This window comes from Haliaeetus leucocephalus, unplaced genomic scaffold (genome assembly GCF_000737465.1).
Source record: "Haliaeetus leucocephalus isolate CR32 unplaced genomic scaffold, Haliaeetus_leucocephalus-4.0 Scaffold228, whole genome shotgun sequence".
NCBI lineage: Eukaryota > Metazoa > Chordata > Aves > Accipitriformes > Accipitridae > Haliaeetus > Haliaeetus leucocephalus.
Window position 1 is genome coordinate 11123201 of NW_010972664.1, and position 23424 is coordinate 11146624.

Here is a 23424-nt window from a genome sequence, read left to right on the forward strand (position 1 = left end):
GATGGGACTCATCCCTAATTCAAGCCAGCCTGATCGGAAGCTATCCAAAGTTGCCATCTGCTGCCTGATCTGTGGCCTGATGAAAAGAGTTTGCCGTTCTGTCTTGCTCTTCCAGAAGGAGGATGAAGTACCAGCAATTTCTGCAGCTGGTAAAAAAAAAAGTGAAACCTTCAAACTAAACAGTTATACCTTATACCTAGTTTATCCAGTGTTGTTTTTCACTATTTCAGATTTATAAACAGGCTAAAACATTTCCCTCACACCTCCACATCTTGGTCTCTTGAACCCATTCCCAACATGTTCAAATTCTAACCGTATATGGAAAGAATTAGAGAATTCACTCAGGAATTACTCATTCCATTCATCCACATCCCTTCAGCTTTTAAAAAATAAACATTACTGCAAATGCCTAAACCAAGGACTACTGTCATGAACAGCGTTATAGGCTGTCTACCGCATGGTGGGTGGCTCTTGCCATGTCTCATAGCCCATTGCCTTAAACTCAGCACAGCGTCCTGCACCACAGGAAGCTTCTAGAAGGCATTATCTTCCCTAGGCTTCCTATGGGACAAAAAACCCCCCTCTTTTCACTCCACCTCCCAACTCATATCACCTTGCTGTTCGTTATGCACTACACTACAGCATAATTTACATTTTATATATTAGTTTGCTACGCTTTACCTTATGGGTCTGCTGAGAGGTGCAGCCCTGTCCCAAGCAGTAAGCTTCTGCCAATTTTCCAGTCTTAGGTTACGGAGACCCAGAAAACCCTGTGTCCCTCATAATAACCCTGGCAATCTGCACCCAGAGGTACCAGGCTAGTGGGAACAGGATAAGGGGCTTCTAAAAAATACTTGTAACAGAAAGTAAGGATAATAGAGGTGGGGTGGAGGGGGGAAGGAAGGAATTTGAAAACAGCAAAATACACCAGAAACCAGGTGACTCTTCTTGCCCTGCTGTTCCCGAATGTGCTGAAGAGCAAGAAGTAGAGAAATAAACTCCCCTGCAGCTGATGTTTTTTTTTTTTTTTTTTTTTTTTTTTTTTAAGTGCAACCATGTATTTTTTCTGTTTCTGATGAACTCAGATGTTTTTAGTAACTCCCTTTGATGGTGAATGACATTCATTAAAACTTTTCTGTTTGTAACCTAAATTCCTCTGGTTATAAGGCATATGTGACTCAGTGTCTCCAGACTGCTTTTAGCATCCACCAGACAGTTTTGTCTAGCCGTGCCGCAGATGCAGGGAAACTAAGGGCAATGCCAAAGGTGCGTATTATAGTAATGAGCTTCATTAAATACCGAGATAGAAGAGAAGCTTTATTAGCATCCTCGTTAAGAGAAAGGATGCAATGTTAGCCCACAGCTTAAAACATACCATACAGCAGAGGAACATTAACATGACTCAGTCATGGGATAAGCTTTGGCTGAAGCTTATAATGTATTTGGTAACCAGTTCAATCAGCCAGGGGGTCCCAGACAAATTTGAAAGTATTTTAGTTAACCTTAATCTGCATTGAGGGGGATGGGAAGAGACCAAAAACTTAATGGGAAAGTACAAGCTGGTTCTGGTTTGCTTACATGTCTGTGCTATCTTCAAGGTTGACATCATGGTAACTGAATGCATGACTTGATGCCTCTTTTTTTTTTTTTTTGTGCTTGCCACCCCCCCCCTTTTTTTTTTTCCTTCAGTGACAACAGTTTAAGCAATTGTGTCTCCCATCCCAGTTCCACCTTTTAAATTAAATGTACAGTTTTGGAGGGTTTTTCTAAAGAGGGACGAGAGGTAACAGTTTTAAACTCTTTCCGTTTAAAGGATAGATTTAGATTAGCTATTAGGAAGAAGTTCTTCACTGTGAGAGCGGTGAGGCACTGGAACAGGTTGCCCAGAGAGGATGCGAATGCCCCATCCCTGGAAGTGTTCAAGGCCAGGTTGGATGGGGCTTTGAGCAACCTGGTCTGGTGGAAGGTGTCCCTATGCCCGTGGCAGGGGGCTTGGAACTAGATGATCTTTAAGGTCCCTTCCAACCCAAACCATTCTATGATTCTATGATATTTCCAGCATTCTAGCGTGTAGCATCACAGAACAGCACATCTTGAGTCCTGACACAGTTTAAAAGTTGGCAAACTGCACCATGGGATCTGAAATCCACAAGCCAGCTTCTTTAATAAAGAAAATTGCCATGGAAGCATATCCTGCGACAAGTCCACCTTCCTAAGGCATTCCCAGGTTGTAGGAATTACTCCACCTTTAATTCCGTTTAAAACTACTATATCTTCTTTCTTATACATTTCTGGGCTTGGGACCTTCAAGGCACAACTAGTTTTTTTGATAAGTTAGGGAAGTAGATAAAATGCTGTAATGTTCTAGCATTTTCTTTTAACAGCCTCCAAGCGTTGATGGGAAAATTTCTTCTCATGATACCCTTTTAATCCTGTTTGGTTTTCCTTACAAGTCTCTAAATAAAAGATATTTAGCTCAGTCATGCACTCATCCAACAACCTTTTTCTAAATTACAATAGAGTAATTCTATTTCAATTGCAAATCTTTCAAGGACCTTATTTTCAGCTACTTTACACTGGGCTCCTAGATAGCCATTTGCACATTCTTGACCCTTGCTCATGGCAAAGTCAACCTGTATATTCAGAGAGACCACTCATCCACCATTTCTGGGTGTCTGGCAAATGGGCCATGGCAAACAACAAAATATCTCAGCTTAGACAAAATTTCTGTGTACGGACTTAAGAAAGGAAACCCTGAAAAAAGGATTGCCATGTTTACACACTTTTGATGGCCTATACTGGAATCTGCCTACATATACAAGAATGCCTGATTGTGCACATAAACTAGATATCTATACACCCACACAACCAGCAAGACTCCCGTATGTCCAATTGGTAGATACACAGAAGGTACTTGCTTACATATGTTAAGAGCATGCAAGGTGAAAATGAAAATTAAAGGGCCTGTCCCAGAAATTGTGGCTTGTACTGCTTATCCTATACAATTTCAGCAGACAGAGCAAGGCATTTTCCATTTTACCTTTAGGAACATCACTTCTGATAGGAACCATTTGTTTTCTTTTGGTCTGGGATAAGGGACCCATGTTGGGATTAAAACTGAAAAATCAAGGGATGCACTTTTTTTTCCCTTTTTTAAACATTTTAATTAGAAGTGTTGCCAAGCTCACGATGCAATAAAAAAGTAATTTGTGGCAAAACAGAGGAGGCATTGCTAAATTAATTTTTATGATCTAAAAACCCTAGGGACACCAGGGGGACAAATCAAGGGACATGAAACTGATTTTTTGTCACTATTCTACAGATTTTAACACAAAATTATGTCCCTCAGAGAGTTACTGAGAAGCTGATGATTTTGTCACTGCATCAAATAAAGAACATTTCTCTGTTTCAGTAGTACCCATAGTCTGATTTCCGTTGTTTCCAACACATGTGAAGAGCTCCCTTCAGAGATTTGTTTGTTTTGCTGGCTTTTCAACAAGAAAATAACATAAATTCAAGCTTTTAAACTGAAAAATGCAATTTTCTTCTGTTTTCAATTACAACAGATCTTCCAGGGAGTTACTACGGAGGAGATTACGAGCAACTTCTAAAGTCAAAGTGAAAGTAGGGTGGTTAAGTGATGACTTGGAAATCAGATAGGACAACTGGTGGCTATAATCTCCAAATACTTTCAGTGTTTGTAGGAATTTTATGAAAGCAGAATTGAAAAAAACCCAACCAATCCCAAAATAAGTATTACCATACGTATGAGAAAACATGATAGATGTGTTGTGTTTATAATTTCTGAAGATCATATTTCCTCTAATTTATTTTTGATGACTTAATGAGGGACAAGTACTTACTGATTATTTATCCTATTTGACATTTACTGGAGATGACTGTGCTGCAGCATAGTTTCTGCCAGCGACTAGCTCCATAACCATAATTATCTATACTAGGCTAAGTTACAGAAATTAATGTTAACCTTTTCTTTGCAAAGCATTTCTTGCCTAGTTGTTCTTCAACTTCTATACCACAAAAGCATGCATTGTTTTCTTCATATAGAATTGGATATTTTCTACATCCTTCTTAAGTATTTAAAAGCTTTTACTGCCAGTTTGGCCTTTAAAGGGAGCTATAACTTTTACACTGATGGCATATTTGCTGAGGACAGCGTATGGACCAAGATCCTTCTGTGCTACTCAAAGAGATTTCAACATTTTCAAAGTGCTATTAACCCCTATATTAGTCTTTCTGTTTCTTGGAACTCGATAAATGTGAACAGATTGGGAGATACTTGCAAACTTGCTTGGTGAGTTTTGATTCAGAAAGCTAGTATTTGCCAGGTTGGGAAAAGGAGAAGAAGGAAAAAAAAAAAACAATGGTGGAAGTTATATCATTTCTACTGCTTTTGCTGGATAATCCTAGAATTAATACTTTCAACCTGTAGTAATTATTTAGTGTTTGATCAAAACACATTCTTGGTGTTCTGTCTTAATGCAAATAGGAATTATACACACACATAAACCACCACCACCCCCAAATTTACTACTACAGCATTAAAAGTGAAGTATCTGAATTATAGTTGCCCTTTGCAATGTTGACTCAGTCCCACTGATAATATTTGCATTATGATACAGTCCGTAATTACATACTTGATTTTCTCCCCTAATAGGATACCATCCATATTCATTACGCAGGACAGAGGTGTCATTGAGGATTGACTATTTGACATTTTCCTGTATCCTTGCTATTTGGAACGTGGCCCTGTGTTGCTTTCATTGCATACAGTTTAAATTCACCTTTCAGTCTGTTTATATTTTTTTAAAAAAAATCTTTGTACTTCATTAAAACACATTACTAGATGGAGATTAAAAGATCATCAAAGCTAGTCTGCTATTCATGCAGGCATTTATTTATTTTAGCGGTAATATGTCTCTGGTTTGGTCTCATTACTTCTACTGGAGGGTATTGCATAATTTCACTGCTCTTCTAGTTTTCAGTCAAAATATAATTATGGACAGTTTATGTCCATTCCTTTTTGTGCATTGATCTTTCACCCTAAAGAGTTTTTTCCCCTCCTGGATTTAAAGCAAATAAAATTACAGACAGCAAGAATAGCTCTTGTCAAAACAGCAAACAAGATTAATCCCAAAATTAATCCAGAGAGCTTCACCTCTAATCAGAACTGTAATCTACCTTTCAACAATGCCTGTCTTTATATCATCTGTCTGTGATTTATTTACATTATAATTTATCTTACAATTCTCCTATTAAACATGCCTTTTCCAATTTTTTTAGTAGTTTCCATGACTGAGATTTATGAATGTCAGGCTGATGCACTATGCTAGACAAAGGATATATAGTATCTATATGAATTTATCAGTGATTAATCTGGTTTGATCTACACCTTAAAGCCTGTACTACTGTGAAAGACATTTTCTAAGTATTTCTATGTGTTTAATTGTTCCTTCATTATTTTAATTTTTTTTTTTTAATCCCTCAATACTACAGATGCATGTAGATACACGGATCATGTTTCTCTCCCCATTTTAAATATAGGTATGATATTAGCTATTTTCCAGATATATCTGGCTGCGTGTCTCAAGACAGCCCTTGCTACAGGGCTTACCTCTTCTAATTGTTTCACGCTCCTGGGACAGAAGTTGTTCAGTTTAACTAAGCTGATTACCTCCTTTAGTTTTGGGGAGTGGGGGAAGTTAAGGCAAAATTTTTACCTTTTTTTTCAACACCACATCCAAAGCAACACCTGTGCTGTCACTGCAACATGAAAGTAGCTCCATTTATTTCTTTATTTATATAGCTGAAAAGCCTTTTCTTACCTGTTTTAATATACAAATTCTAGCTGCGTTAGACTTTGGCAACACTTAATTTATCTTCACATATATCAGCAACAAAGATTTTGGAGATAAGAGTCTCCTCATATCCCCACAACCTCAAGGATATCACAACACTGGGGTAATTACAGACATTCTGGGTCCACCCAATATTAGAATGCCAAATATTAGTTTAAACTTTGGATGGTTTAGCCTACTAAAGTTTGCCTTTCTCAAAAGGGCGCTCTGTTATTTATTAATTTTTCAATTTGAATTAAGCAAGTGTCAACCATCAATCATTTAATCCAAAATAATTTTCTACATCCAACTCTTTCAATGCCCTAATTACTGTATGGCAAAGGACTATGAAGTTTACGGACAGAAGAGCTTTCTCTAGACTTCAGTGATGTAGAGAGTATCCCCATTTTTAAACCTAAGATAGTATTCTTTCCTAAGAGTACTTCATATCCTGTGCTTAATACAAGAGAAACAATGCTCTTACAGCTTAATTCCACCTACAGACAAGGAATGGAGGGTGAGTAGCTGAGCAAATTTTCTTTGAGAGGAAGAGTTTTGAAAGTTACAGATAAGGTCCTCAAAGGACTAACACACATCTTTATACATAGGTCGTAGCAGAGACTTAGTCTTTGACAAGCATCTAAAGAATACAAGAGAATTGCAAAAGACCAATATAAATTGCATACAACATATTTATATAATCTTTATGTACAACCCATGGGTTGTAATTTAAATAAGCATTTTGTTGTGATGAACTTCATGTAAACATACAGTGAGACACAGTTTTCCCTCAGTGAGATTTCACCTCGAATGAGGTGAAAGACAGAGAGCTGGAGGTCAGGCAACTCATAAAGGCCACAGGCAGCAGGGCAACATCAAGGTGGCAAAACCCAGCTCAACCCACCACTTTGGTGCCCCACTCTACACGCATCTTCAAACCATGCAAGACGCTGTCGGTATTACAGCAAGCAGAATGCACATGAAGTACACGTGGTTTCTCGCTGGAAAATTTATAGATTCTGCTGTCAGGTAATTTAAATTTTTTACATGTTGTCAATAGCATTGCTTATAAACATTTGTAAAAGCAGTTGACATACAGTACCTACTCGATGTGTTTCTCCCCTCCTCAGTGAAGTTTATTTACTTGAGGGAAAATTAAGTCAATTAAAGAAAACCATTTTCTTTTCCAGCGGAACTGATGGTATCCCTAATACATTCCAGGAGTAAACACCGCTGCTCAAAGCATCTGCAAGAAAGCTCTGTTCCTGCTGCCTGTTAGTTTCCATTTTACAGCTGGTATTTGTGTTATTCCATAGCTGTCATGGTCAGGCGTGGTCCTGTAGAGGGAAGCAGCTCCTCAGGTATCTAGAAACAGTCTCCAGAAGGTTTTGGGACAGGACCCCATTCTTAAATTTAATTTCTCACTCAGATTTTATCTGGTGTTGAATAAGATGTCTGTTGTGATTTTTGGATTCTAAATCTCTCATTATTTGATATACTGCTGTGACTTGACTGTCTCCCTTTTCAGGATATAGACACAGGCAGAACAACCTTTTATAAAAAGACTATAGTTTGATTCTCTGGCAGGATTTTTTTCCTACCTTAAAATCTGTGTATCATTCAGGTTCAGTGATTAATGTCATAAAATAAATGTGTGGAGTATTAACTAGCTCAACAGATGATAACTTGGTGGGACAAATGGAATACTGTTTTCCCTCTCCAGGAGGGAGCATTACTTCCTCTGCTCTGAGAAATGGCATAAGAAAACAAGTATATCTCTATGTGTATGCGTGGGAAGGCAGGGTAGATTTGCTGTCAGAGGACTGTATAATGCCAGAGTACATGGAAAAAAATGCTGTTCACACGCTAGAGCGTAACTTGGGCCAATAGTCATCGGCAGCGTAAAGATAAAGAAGTCATACATGCAAAAGTATGAGAAACTCCAGTGGACTGATTGTTTTCTGGCCCAGTACCTGGCAAAGGAGTTTGGCTCCATCTGTATGATCCTTGCTATGTTCAGTAGTCCCTGGACGGGACAACAGCAGGGATCTAGAATCACCTTCAGGACTAACATACACAATTTCTGTGTATGCTTCAGTTCACAATGAGCATTTTGTGCAAGGGGCTAAATAGAACACTAAGCATATGATAAACATTTGCAGATTGACTACTGTGTGTGCTACCCTGTCACAACTTATCATTATTATAAACCATGCTCAGTGGACAGTTAAAAAGAGATAATGATTGTTCCTATCTCAGACTTCTAACTCAGATTTAGTTACAGCTGACTAAATCGAGTGTTTGTACCTGTGAACTTCAGACCGCTGTGGATGTTGAGAGAGAACAAGAACTCAAGTCACAGCTACTGCATCTCGTTCATATACCAGTATTTCTGACAGCTGGGTTAAGAATAACAAAGGCTAATAATAATAAATAAACAAAAACGATATGAAAAAAAACCCCAAACCAAACAAACCCTAAGACATCCCAATAAACCTTGTACTACAAAGAGAAGAATGACTGACCAGAGTTCACCTTCAGAAAGAAAACTGAAGAGTTGGTTACTAAAGCCTGAGTACAAAAAGAATCTCTTCAGTTCATTTCATTCACCCTTCTGTTAAACTCCCAAGGTAATTTTTCCCAATGAGGTCTAGGAAGCAAAAAAGCTCAATGATGAGCTCAGTGCTGACTCAAAGAGCAAAAGAAACTGCTTAGCTTCACACACACACACATACATATACATATTTTCATATGTACATATTTTATGTCATTCTTTTTCTCCACCACCTTTGCTTTTCCTGACATTTAATTAACAGCACATCTCTGATGTCAAAACAAACATAAAATATAGCTGTGTGTAGGGAATGCAAACCCTAATTAAGATGAAATTTTGGACATAACATAAGACTAGCTTTACATTTTCATTGGGAAAATACTCCAGTTTTTAAAATATTCCCAGATGTGCTTTTGACTCTCTAAATCTCTCTCTGTCTTGAAAAACTACAGCTTAAATTAAAAACTGCAATAGTCATCTTCTGTGAAGGAAGTTTCCTTCTTGGAATTTTAAGCAATATTTACCACTGGCCTGATTCCACTGACTTTGGTGAAGCTCAGGTTGAGATGGAGCACAACATCTTGAAAGCATTAAAGTTGTGGGAAATAAATTCAGACAGAATTAATTTTTCTTTTAATTTACACTAAGGAGCAATGATCTTAATTTTGGATATCTTGAATCTACCCCAGGAAGCTTCAGAGATAAGAAATTTGAAACAATAAAAGAGTCAACGTTTATTTATGGTCAGATTCCAAAACGCGATATTGAATCTACTTCCTCCCTCCCAGTTCAGTAGGACTATTTGTCAAATAAAATGTTACATAGCATAAGTACATCAGTCTGTGTTATTTTACCATTAAAAAAACCCTGAAAAGATCTGTGCAACTATTGCTAGTTACTTGTATATAACTGGTTGCAAACACTAGGTAAAAAGCAAACCTGATGCCTCTATCCCCAGTGAAACCATGCAAATGGACTTCCAAATTTTCCTCAAGACTCCAGAATAAATCCCTTCTTTTTCAGAAATGCGACAAAAGCATTTATTTAGATTCCTTGTACTTGTCAAAATGCTGTAGCAAATCTGAAGGTCTGCAGGCTTCTGTGCGAAGATCCCTATATGCTATTAAAAAGCACCTGTGTGGGTACTCCTGGTGAAATGCCTTCTAATGGAAAACACTCGTGGTAAGCATACTGTGCATCCCAAGGAAGGAACAATTAAAACCAGTTACTTACCAAACATAAAGAGAAAATTTTAAGGCAGAGCATCCTGAAGACAGTGTGCAGCCTTTGTTTTAATTCATTCACACGAGTATGAAGCAGCGATCTTGTGCCTCCTTTAATATGCCAAGACCACCATCCTAACCCTAAGAAAGTCCTGAGCCCAGAGAAGATACAAAAAGGCCACCACACAAACTGCTTTTGCTTCCTCTATATTAACTAAGTGAAGTTCAAAAATTTTGCTGAGACAAAAGTAGTAATATCTCTGCATTTCTGTTTAAATCTTTGTGCTAAAACGTCAAGTAGAAAAATACTGAGATGTATTAACGCATTCTCCCCTTCACTTGCCCTTCGGATGGAAAAGTCAAAAACTCCATGGGGACAAGACAGTGCCATCAGCAAACAGTCTGAGCTCTCCACGTACCCTTCAGGACACCCAGTCAATCCAGCAATGCAATTGTCTGAGCATCCCCAAGGGACCCTAATAATTTGACTTGTGCCCTATACTCTTCTTGTGAAAATAACTCGTGGAAAGCTCTGTTTTTCATCAAACCTAACAGGAAATTTTCCAAGTCTTCAAAGAGATCTTGGTTCTGATGGGAGCCCTTGTCAAGAACAAGGGTTTAAGAACAAGGCATGCGATATTAAGCTGCGTGTCCTAGCCAGGCCTTATATGTGCTTGCTCTTTTACCTAGTATTTTATAATTGGAAATGGAAATCTGGTTTTCCCCATTGCTGTACACCATGGCATGGCAACTACATAATGTTAAGAACAGTTGAACTAAAGGGACCTTTTGGTCCCAGCTCATACATATAGACTTCATCTAAACTGGAAAACCAGAGACAAATACACTTGTCATATTATCCTGAGCTGTTGCTGCTCCTCTTGGTCAGAATAAAGCATACATTTGTTTCAGCCTTGTTTTAGCAAATTGTCCTCCTTGCCTTGCATGCAAACTGTGGAAGAGTGATTCCCAATATACTGATAATTTCATAATTTCATGGGATTTTTAAGCGTCTGTAAATCACATATACTATCTCTGAACAATGAAAAAGAGCTTAGAGAAATTAAAATACAAATCTACTGGGCATTTTCTATATTGAACATGTGACTTTGTGTAATTGATAACTTAGGGAATTCTATAAATTAATGAAGGAAATATCATTTGCAGTTAGAAAAGATTTAATGTTCACCATCCAAGATTGCCTAAGGATATAGTTTAGTTTTGGGTCAGATTTGTAGGCGCTAGATCTGAATGCTATTGTCGCAGAGACAGTAACCTAAAATAGGGTAATTCTGATGAGATCAGGCCACACAGAATTTGATGATCTTGAACTGAATAAACTAGTTGTAAACTCAGCTTCTTTCATAAGGCTTTGAGCACACACAGATGGGATTTAAGATTCTCAGGCTTTTAAATTCAAAAAATGTTATAAACAGACTCAACTCTTAGTTTCACTGTATTAAAAACAAAATAAGGTTTTTATTTCAGATTCTGGTTTTGATCCATCAACCAACTGATGTTAATCAAACTTAGCAGAATAGTTCTTTTTCCAAGATCAGCTTTTTCAGCCCACTCTGTCCCTTTTAGAAACATACAGGAATACTGCAGGAGAAAAATATTTACCGATCCAAACTGACTCTTGACAGCAATATTTTATGCCAGCTATACAGAAAAGAAATACTAACTCTGTGCTGAATAACCTACTGTTCAAAACTGTTCTGAATTGAACTGGGAAAATAAACCAGTAGGGAATTTTCTAACAATTGCTCTTCTACAAATTCAAAGATTAATGTCAGGCTTCAAATTATTTTTTCACTCATTCCTCTCTGAATTAATACCAAAGGCACTTGACAACATCTCCTACAGCTACTTCTGTAATCTTCACATAATTGAACTTCTCAAAGGAACAGTGAAAACTCTGCCCACAAACTAGAGATGATTATAAGAGTTGATTTAGAGGGACCTACCTTATCCCTCTCTGTCCCTCAAAGCACTGAGGATAACTTTTGCAATAGGAAGACAGTCCTTAATAGGGGGCCAACAGCAGCCCAATCAAATGTAAGTTGTTTAAAGAGGTATTTTTTCAATTAGGTCCCTAAGTGCCCAAACTCCCAACATAGAGTGCCTAACCCCTCTAATCACTGTTACTCTTCATGCTCATCACCTGCCCGGTAGCTGGGTTTTGCTGAGAATGCTGAAAAAGCACGAAGAACAAAATGTACCTTGAGGTGCAGCACTAGTTACTGTGCCTCATTCCAAGGCAAGATATCATCACGTGCTGAAATATGGTAGCCACCATTTCTATCAGAAACAAACTCAGTAGCTGAACTACAAAATACATACTCCAGAGAGAGAGATACAGGTAATCCAGAGCTTCTCAGAAGGATTTATTAGCAAAACTTCAGTGTGTCACTAGTGTGCCTAGCTGCCTATTGTTTGGAGTTATGGCTTATGGGTCAAATGAAGGCAATTATTACAAAAATTCCTGTCTTGTATTTTTAGGATATTTTAAAATCTGGGTGTCTCAATTTTTAAATAATTTCTATGACCACTACACCAGCTGTCTTTTTAGTCATGAAATTGCAAGAAGACATCTTGTAATACTGCAGGACAATTTTAGTTAGGTGTTGATCTGAGATTTAAATTCATTGTACAGCCAATAATTATACACTCAACCATTGGTTTATTGAAAATTGCCTCTTCTATGTGTGTTCTCTATTTCTTAGAAGCATCAGTATCTTGCTACTGATCTCAGTTGTGTCCTGTCCTGTCACAATCTGAGCTCAGAAAAACAAATAAATCTGTATGGATTATCAATCAATTTGAGGCATAGACATCCACTTTATGTGCATCAAATGATGAGGGCAGTAGTCAAACTACTTGTTTTATTAGTTTACTGTTTGGAAGAGAGAGATGAAATACTGATGACATCACTCATTCAGCTCCTTCCTTCCCCTTTGCTTCTGGGCAAAAAGAAAGACCTACGTCTTCAAGAACAGAACAGGTGCCTAGAACAACATATTTAGTTACTCCTAGGACACAGATTAAATTAAAAAAAGTTATGTTCCTTATTGAACCTTAGTGGCTGAAGTTCATTCTTCTAAAAATTCTGATTTTTGAACTATGAATTAATTTCAACTTCAAACAAAAACATCCCATCTCTAATTACAGAGAAAGGATTTAAACTAAGTCTTTATTAAAATGACAAAATGGTCAATGAGACAAAATTAGTGGGAAGACATAGTATCTTTTACTGTATCAACTAATAGGTCAAAAAAAGTTGAGGCTAGCAAATCATTCTTCAGATCTTCTAATTGTATCAGTAGGTCTAGTAAAAAACATAAGCTTCACTTGAAATTTTGTGGATCTTCTATCTACCTCAGATATAACAACTCAGCTAACACAGCATGGGAAATAATTGCCAGAGAAATTACTGACTAGCAATTGTAATTACTGTCTGTGTAAGGGTCAGTCAGCACATGCAACCTGAATCAATTTACAGACTCCCACGATCCATATTGTAACTGAAAAATTTTAAGTTTTCAGATATAATTTAGCTACTATGAAATAGAGGAAAAAAAGTCATTTTTTCAATGATCAAAATAAGAGATTAATGTATCATATGAATATCTATCATTTGGCTGATGGTAGTGACAAAATCGTCCCAGGTGGAATAAATGATTACATTGTCTGGCTATGTCTCTAGAAGAAGGACCACATGCATTTTCCTTTTTGTTAGAAGGAAAATTAGTACAAGTTATTTTCCAATGTGAAATTCACCATCATCCATAATGGTTCTTAAGACTTGTCTGTGGCCTTATTTGCCCCAAGATCATATATAGATTAGACCTTTGGCTACAGAGAAGAAACATCTAAATCAGACTTTCTTATTTATTCCTGGGTCTTTATTTTGTTTAATTGTTTGGGACATCATCAATTAAAACAAGGAATATATTTGCTTATAAGCAAGTACAGGACACTTTTCTTCTGTGGAAAAAATGAGTTGACATACACATTACCCCTTTCAGGTTTGCTCTGTGGAGGTATAACTCTATTAGAGCAGTAATCCAGTTGGGGCAACTGGCACTGCTGAGAAAGTCAAAAGTAGGAGACGTAAATGTTTCAGTAAAATTCTCTGGATAAGACAAACAGGAACAAAGTACCAAGTCCTAAACCATGGCTCCTTGCAGTATTTTTTCTGTGGCTTCTTCTAGAAGACTTTTCAATCATCTTACCACTAGCAAATTATTTCTCAACAATCACATGTGGGATGACAATAAATTGCTTTTCCATCGGTGAGATCTACCAAGTTTGACTGTGAAGACATCAGCTATAGAGTCAGGGCAAGAGATCCAACACAGAACCCAGTATCTTGTCTCTCAGGATGACCATCAGTGGATACTTAAGGGAAATATTGAAGAATCAAAGCAAATGTACAGTGTTCCTTATCATTGCAGAGCAGGTTAGGGACTCCACTCAATGAACTGGTGAACCATTGTGTTTAACAGTTCATAACTCCTTTGTAAGTTTGCCTAATCCTTTTTTGATCCCATTTATACTTTTGGTCTCTAAAACGTCCTGATGTGAAGAAGTTAATTTGCATTCAGCATACTTACTTTTGTTTAGTGACAGTAAAATTTGGAGGTACCCACTGTTATCAAAAGCAATCTATTCAAGTAATTTAGTGGATGTCCCTATACTCAACCCAATCTCCTCATCAGAAAACCAGACAATATACCAAAAACATTCACACTTGAAAAAGTGTAAGAACTGAGGAAACTGGAAACTTTAAAAGGACACCATGTTTCCTTTTTGTCCTGTGGCTTGATCATCCTCCACACAGGTATATACATGGCAGTATTAAGATGAAATCTACAAACTGCACAGCTGATCTCATGTCACTCTGAACATGGGGGTTTTACCCAGTGTAGCTGTTGCCTGAAGTACTGATCCATTGCATCAGTTCAAATTTTACCTGAGAGGAAAACTTCATCTCTTCTGCTGCTATTCCCCATTCAGTTGTGATTCCCTGTGATCGTTTAACTTCTTAGTCTAGGGCAAAGTTTGCAATTAATACAAAAGCAAATCCATCTCCTGATGCCAAGGAAAGAGTAAATTTATGCATGAGTGGACTGGGACAAATGAGACTAAGCTTATTCAGTAAAAATCCGTAATAGATTTAGCAACAGGGTTCAGGTGATGCCAGGAGTGTACCATGTTACTTTGCACATTCTTGAGTGTTTTACTGGATCAAGCAAGATTGCTCAATAGCTTCTTGAATTAATTTTTAAGTAGTACTATTGGGAGAACTCAAGTAGATACCTCAATGCTTTGCTAACCAGATTATAAGATGTAGCAAGTGTCCAAGTGGTTTGTTGTATCAAAAATAAAAATTATATTTTTGTTTTGGTTTTCATATTATACCTTCTCTTTTTAAGATTAGTTATTAGTAGTTGCCTGCTTTCTAAATACATCAAGGACTTGAATAGTTTGTGGAAGTATATCCAGAAATAAAGAAGTTTGCCACTGAGTGCTCCTTCTTATTTTGACTTCAGCATCTATCTATTTATATAACACAAATTCTGATCTTTTTTTCCTCACTGTCTTTGGACAGCTTCATTCACAGCTTTGGGTTATAATAACCTGATCGCATTGGGAACAAAATGATCTGGAAGATGGCGACAGAACTGGTTGCCATCTTTCGTTATCTATTGCATTTGCCTTTTCTGCTAACTTGCTAAATTATATGTTCGATGATTTTTATATCATATAAAACTGTACAGTATTTATTACACAGATTTGATTTGGATCTGGTTCTAGAAGTGTCATAAACTGATAGAAAAATCTTCTGGTTTGAGACTGCATATCGATTCAGTTAGACCTTTGGGGGTTCTCAGATTGCAAAAGTAAATTGCGAGAAAGTATTTAAGGTTGCTTTGCTATTTACATTTAAATAAGCTTTGACGTATGGAGTCTAGAAGCAGAGATTTCCCCCTCCCCCCATCTCAATTGTCAATTCCTGTGGAAAAAATAGGATATGGGATAGACAGCATAGAAATTTCAGTAAATAACACTTATAAACAGTTAACACTTACATAACAGTTAAGTTAGCTTTCTTTGCTTTACTCATCACTCTCCTGGAAAACCCTGTATTTTGAAATCTAACTAGCAAGTTTGAGAGTAATCACGTTTGAGCATGCTGTGACTGCAAGAGGGGAACTGAGCAGAAGACAGAAAGGCCATTCCTATCTCTATGTCCTTTCCCTCCCCCTTTGCTGAATAATGAAGCTGTTGTTTTGATCTTGATGATATTTTCCTTTGAAAATTTTAGTGTTTTCAAGAAATGGAGGGGTTGGCTTTCTTTATATCTGATCTCAATTGCCTGATCCTGTTTTATTGGCTGTAAAACACTAATTGCCTAATAAAAAATATTCTCTTTTCCTTTTATATGTTTGAATAAAGGTTTCTCAGCACAGTACGCCATGGTCTTTCTGGTCTCTTATCTAGGTTCTCCCTTCTCCATAAAATCCTTAGCATTTCAACTTGTTATTCAAGACTGTTTTCTTCATTATTTTCCCTTTCTTGCCTACTTTACCTATCAGAAGGCAAGAATGGATCTGTCAGATGGTCTTTGTCAAGCAAAAGACAGGGATGATGTTCCTTTTGCTTTCCATTTCAGTCTCTCTCGTATTTATTGTTTAGTGAGAAACTACACTAGTTGGCTCCCATCTTTAAACAACACAAACAGATCTATTCTCCAGAAAAACACTGTCATTGCTGAAATCCAGTATCTTTGGCTACTTTGGATCAAAGGCAATCAGTTTCTATTGTATATGTTGGCTCCAAGATAAAGACTTTCAAAAACTGTAAAAGTAACAAGCAAAAAGCCCCAAACAAATGAACAGACCTCCCCCTGAGCAAACATACAACTTTTTAGGAGAAGCAGTTTCTTAACCCAGTACTTTGGTGTTACAGGGAATTTGAATAACCGTGTTAATATGTATGCTCTTTGGCAGTACTGCTACCCATGAATATGACAACTGTCAAAGCCTGGAAAGTCACTCACTCACTACTGTCACAAATCTGCCTAAAAACAAAGCCACCATATGTTTATGCAAAGAGATGAGTTACTCTCTCTGCATAAAGATGAAATATAGAGCATTCATCAAAAAACTATAACATAATGCTTGGCTTTCTCCCTTCTTCCTCTATTAAATTAACTTTTTTTTTTTTTAAAGATTAATATTTTCATCCATTTGCAGCATGTCATAAAATATGGAGTAGCGCGTACTTCTAGGAAAACAAAGATCATGGGTCATGGCATGCAACAATTATTCAAAAGACAACAAGAAAATCCAGACAGCACACGATTTGGAGTGCTCTGTAACATCTGGAATTCACTTCTGCAAACGCAATGCCTGAGCTCCCTTTTACATGGAATTTAGGTGCCCTATTGACTTTTTATTTAAACAAACATTTGAGCCACTTCAACTCAGCAACTCCAAGCTTACCAAGAAGAAGAACGAAAGTAATGTAGCTGGAGAAAAACCTCATCTAACTTTTATTATTATTATTATTTATGAAAAAATTATTTTCTATTACTTTCTTTGCTTTAATGATCATAAACATCTATGTATGTTCAGAATAGGCTTGCATTGCTTTGTTGCAGCTACTTGTTTCCATCAATCCACAGGAACTAACACAATAATAATACACTGTCCAAAATGATTTATGATCTCACTCTGCTTATGCAAATGCCTAACTTTCAAATGTGAATCAAACTACTGTGGTAATGTGTCAAACAACTTGTGAAGTATTTAAACAGCTGACTACACCTGTTTCCACTTTATGAACGCTTTCAAGTTTGGGCTGCTTTGATTCAAAGCAATACGTTTAGTTTAGAGCATTACTTTTCAATATGAAAATTAAAATTGCCTTCTCCTGGGTATAACAATGTGATGAGGTCTAACAGCACACAGACCTATTAAAATGCTGAGGCTCAGCTGTCTCAGACTAACTGGGTGGTTCTCATCCAAGTAAGTGAAAGCTGCGCAGTTTGCAGAGAGTGCACGGCTTCCAGAAGCACCCTCCTGCATACGTGCAAAATAAGCACCAGACTAAGACATATCTATGGGCCCGATTTGGCAGGCAGCGGGCAGTTAGCTCGAAATCTTACAGCGTTAAAACGGGAGTGAAGACTAAGTCCCAGTTCACGCTTTATCTCTAGCTGAATTGCATTACTTCGATAATTGAGGCTAATGCCCAACGTAGGTAGCAACAATTTGTTATTACTATATACAAGAGAGGGAAGGAGGTGGAAACGGATGGCAGGCTATACAAATCACTGCCTTGGCTACTGCCGCATCCCTCCTCTCAGTAAATGGGCATGGGCCTCCAAGAGCACACGGTCACGACTGTCTGGGTAACCACTCGCATGACAGCCCCTGGAGCACTTCTCTCGTGTGTGGAAGGGGCTTAACCCACATGGAAAGCACCATTCAGGTAAGTGCCTGCTGCCTTAGCTAACGCTATCAGTCACCCGTGTAAAGGCTAGAGCTTGAAAAATGAGCATGCAAATGTCCACAACTGTATATATGCGGAAGAGGGAACTCGAGGTAAATTGCATTGCGCATGTAACCTTAGGCTCAGATTTAAGGGTGAGAAATACATAGGAGGGATTTAGCACTGACTGTGACATACTACTTATGCGTGCTGCTGCTGCTGCATTCAGCTCTGCAAGGTCCTGTGTTCCTCTCCATTTTTCGTGCATGTAGGGACAGATTTTCAAAGCTTGGTCACACTAAATCCTGAAGATCTAAGCAGAGCAGACTGGCCACAAAATATACAAGGAGGTAAGATGCCTGCTAATTAGACAAGTCATGGCAACTGCTATGTCACCCATCACCTTGGGTAACAATGTTGCTATGTCCAATATCGGTTATTTGAAAGCTACCCTTTCTGGAGTGCAAAGATAAAAATAAGGCTTTTTGAAAATAATATGCTTTCAGCTTTCATGTTTAGGGACATTGCCTAAATGCGGTCCAAAAGACTTGGATAGCAGAAGGCAAGAAAATAAGTATCAGCATTTTCTGGGACATCAAATAATCTAGTGTTTAAGTCTCATGCACGATGTTGAAATACTTTACTGGCCAATACTGGAGTCAGTTGGGTCACTTATGGAAGCTACCTGAGTTATTTTCCAATTAGGCTGGGCTAAATGAATATATTTCTCTTGCAGAACAACCAGAAATCTGTAACTGAATTTTATACTCTACGTAAGACTTTTTAATTAGACAATACCTTCCTCAACGCAGTTAGGCACAGCAAGAGCCTTGAAGAGAGTGGAGAACACCACAAGAAAATCAGATGCAAGTGAAAAAATAAAAATATACTATATAATATATAGAATGGATAAAGACTCCATTTTGATTCACATTTAATAATTTCAAGTTTTTCCTGGATTATTATATCGTTGCTTCTTGTTTGGTAACAACTGCATTATTGTTGGGCTAAAACTGGTACTCTGCCTTTGGTGGAAAACCTTACTGTATTGCACTACAATAGCTAGTAAAAAAAAAGGTAAGATAAAACTCTGTTGGGTCACTCTACCTCCCACCAGAGTTTAAAATTATTAATTTCATTTTTTTTCCTGTTAGGCTTGGTCTGCAAAGTTATTGAGTATTTAGTCATTAAACTTCAGTATCTTCTCACTTGTGGGAATCTGGAGATATTATCCATTTTTCTTTCAGCTGTGACTTGGGTCCAAACCCATTCACTGAACAGCCACTAGACAGTTCAAGCCTCCTGTACTTACCCCAAGCAGTTTACAACATTGAACACAACAGCTACAACACAGGCCAAAGCATCAGATCTCCCGCAGAACAGACAAGGCAGGAAACGTTGCTTAGAACAACCAGTCTCCTCGGTCTGGCTAGCAAACCCTCCCGAGCAGCTGAGCCCAGACTTTATATAAGAAAGGGGAGTGACAAATCCAAACATCTGACTCAACTAGCTTTAGTGGGCCAAATGTATATATTTCTTCCAAACTTATTTCTTGAAGACTGCCTCTGGGGGTCAAGTGGTTCCAAGAGAAACATTCAAACTAAGGCAAAGGATTTCCACATAAACACAGTTGTTGCAAACATGTGCTTATTTTCCATAATAATTTGGAATTTCGTCTCGTGGCCTATTTGTAAGCCCCATGACTCTGAATGACCTCATTCCTCTCTCTCTCTCGTGCTCCGGTAAAATGCTCCCTCATTACAGAGGGTCTCCAACTTCCATAGATTTTTAAGAGCATAAAGGACTGAAAATGATCCCTCTGTAATCCCACCCCTTCTGAATACAAGGCATACCATTTCATACAGCAGTTTCTGCTCACAGTCCATAAACTTACGATTGAATTAGAAGTTGTTCTCCTTCCCCTGTTCTCCCACAGGACACCCAGACTTGGTCTAGATACTCCAAACAGTATACATTTCACCACTGCTTATTCATTACAAGGGTGATTTTTTTTACTGCTCTAAGGGAACTCCTTTCAAAGTGTGTCCTTTGTTGCCAGCCCTGCTTCAGACAACTGAAGTAAGCACTGGTGAGGGCACAGCACTGACACTGTGGTTGTAATCCAGAAGTGGGCTGTCTAGCTGTTATGGTCATGTAAGTAGACAGAGCTTCTACCAGTCCTGTATGTGAAGAATAAGTTCATCTCTCTGCTACCATATGAAACAAGTGTAGCAGAACTGGTCCTTATTTAATTGATGTAACAGAGAAATTTAGGATTTATAACCTACCCTTTTCCATCTATGATTTAAGAACTATTATAACCATATGTATGATGTATGTAAAACTTAGTGAAATAAACAGTGGGAGTTCTTATTTTATCATAATTTAGTCACAAAACTGAAAGAGTTGAAAAAGGAGAAAAAAAAAAAGTCATGGGTTTGATGCAGGATTAGGCTGGCAAACACATCCAGAGCTAGTCCCCAAGTCCTCTATTAACATAGATTTTCTAAGGAGGAAAAGTTAATGTTCCCCTAAAGCTGGAATTTAAATGGCTTTAGCTTTTAACACAAGACCCTTTAAATTGTAAACTAGGTGGATTTTTTTCATTACATTACAAATATCTGCCTATCATCCTTTCTTTTTTCTTCACAGTGAGACCTGAGCAGCTGTGATTAGTAGGAGGAATAGTGTACTTCAATATGAAATTAATTGCTTCTACCTACATTTTTCTCCCCAAGTTTATAGCTCATTTGCTGCTGTGTCCTGCACTACCTGCTCCCTCTTTTGCCTGATTTTCCCTCCTGTATGGTCTTGAAGGCAGAACACAAAAGGGAATCAGAGCCTGGGACTTTGCTTAAGAGACATTAAGCAGGTTGTAACAGATCTAGGAGGGTATAGAAACGTGTTATTGCAGAGGTCTTCTCAAAGGTATCAGGAAATATCTATCATAAAGTGAAAGTAATTCAGTGCCTAGCTTCGCTCTAAATCAAACTCTAACAATCCTTTCTCATAAATCACCGTATTACAGACAGCTGGAAGAAGTGCAGAGTGGTAAATAAATTTCTTGTTAAATAAAAAAAAAGCGCTTTGAAAATTCCCTCCATCTTACCAATGCCTATGCATGTGGGTTCGTATTTTAGGTATAAATCATACATTCACACACAAACACACCCACTTGATATTTCCTTTCAGAATTCAAAAGAATGGTTGTCTGTTCTTTAAAATTCCCCCCTTTGTACTTCTGTGGAAGAGAACAGGCTTATAAAAACTTGTCAAAACTGATTAGAACCAAGTGGGAACATTTTAATGCTTTGAGTAAGATAGGAACCTCCCTTTATACGTAGGAGTTAATGTTGTATTCAGAGAAGTATATCCACCCACCTGCAGTCAATGCTTCATTTGCTCTGTTATATCCTCATTTTAATATGGAGAACTGACTGAACACAGAAGCAAGTTATTCACCAATCGCTCACTATTCATTGAATTAAGCTTGCTATTCGTGAAGTTATTAAACATCCCACATAACCAGCAATTTAATACCACACTGAAAACCATTAAAGTTAAGCTTCAAAAGTAAAACATACCCTGGTATTTTCAAATAATAATATCCTATTTATTTACCATTTTATGAAGACTTCCCCATTTGCATTATGTAGCTCTTGCTGAACATGAAGAACATAAAACTCAGTGACAACTAATTTATTCTCAATATATGCAGTACAAGAATACTATATTTGACTCAAGTAGCTGTCAAACTATGCCACCTGGCAGCATGCAGCATCCCTCTTATTTGACATATCCAGACAAATAAACTATTTAAAGGACAAAGAAAAATTAACATTTGAAATGAAAGCAAGGAAAGTGCGAAGTAAAGATAATTTTAACTAAAATATGAGCTTGCAAACAAGTTCACTGCATTTCATCTTCAAACTGACTTTTCTGGTATTTTGCTTGGTTTTTCCTTTTTTTTGTTTGTTTAAGAGTACTTCTTTGAAACATCAACACAAAAGATGCCTGCAGCATAGGACTCCACACCCATCTAACACCTGATTGAATGTCAATTAAATCCTTGGCAATGGTCAAATCCATTTCAACTTGTTTCTAATAAAGGCACAACTATAGCCTTTGCAATTCAATATTTTTAGATGTTACTGGAAAGTATTCCAACATCCTACTGTGTGAAACAATACCTGCAATGCCTTAAGAAAGAGAAGAAAACCATCCTCCAAGTAGGGCTAAGCAGGTGTGTTGCTCTTGCAGAAGAATATTTCTTGTCATAACACCAAGATATTGGTTGGCTGTATGGCACTAACTCCCTTGGGAGAGTGGGGTGATACAGAATGGAAGCAACACAAGGGCTGATAATGGCAGCATTATTTTCAGTTTCAGACCCCAAATTTCAATTGCTGGGGAGGATCACTAAGCATAGTGGAAAGTGGAAGTGAAATGGACTTACTGGAGCAAGTCCAGCAAAGGGATGCGAAGATAGTTAAGGGTCTGGAGCATCTGACATACAAGGAGAGGTTGAAACAGCTGGGACCATTACACTCCGAAAAGACTCGGGGGATCTTATCAGTGTGCATAAATGTCTGACAGGATGGTGCAAATAAAATGGAGCTAGGCCCTTTTCAGTGGTCCCCAGTGAAACTTCAAGAGGCAATGGACACAAGTTGAAATACAAGAAATCATTTAAGAAAAACCTGTAGGATTTTTTCTTTGGCTGTTTTTTGGTTGGTTGGTTTTTGGTATTTTGGTGGTGGTGTTTGATAGTAACTAGAAATTGCCACAGGTTGCCCAGAAAGGCTGTGAAATCTCCATCTGTGGAAACACTTAAAACCTGATTAAGCATGGCCCTGAGCAACCTGCTCCAGCTGACTCTGCTTTGAGTAGACAGTTGAGCTCGAGCATCTCTAGTGGTCCTTTTCTGCCTCCACAATTTTGTGATTCTGTGAACTACCCTCTAACACAAATGTGTTTGAGATTTTCTCCCATTACTAATCCTGCTGTACCTGTTCCACATATAAATGAAAGCTTCATGCACTGAATCAACCAACCTGGCATCGTTTCTCAGTGTTGCGCTCAAAACCAACCCTAACAAACACCTATTTATGGAGGTATATTTATGTCATCCCAGTATTTAAGAGGGATGCGTGGGAGGATAAAGCTGAGAAACTTCCTTTTATGGTAAGTAATACCATGAAGTGGTAAGAAAACCTAGCAAAAAGGGAAAGCGTGCAAAGGAATGATTATTGTAGAAAAGGTCTGTCTAAAAGCTCAAAACCCCCTCTTT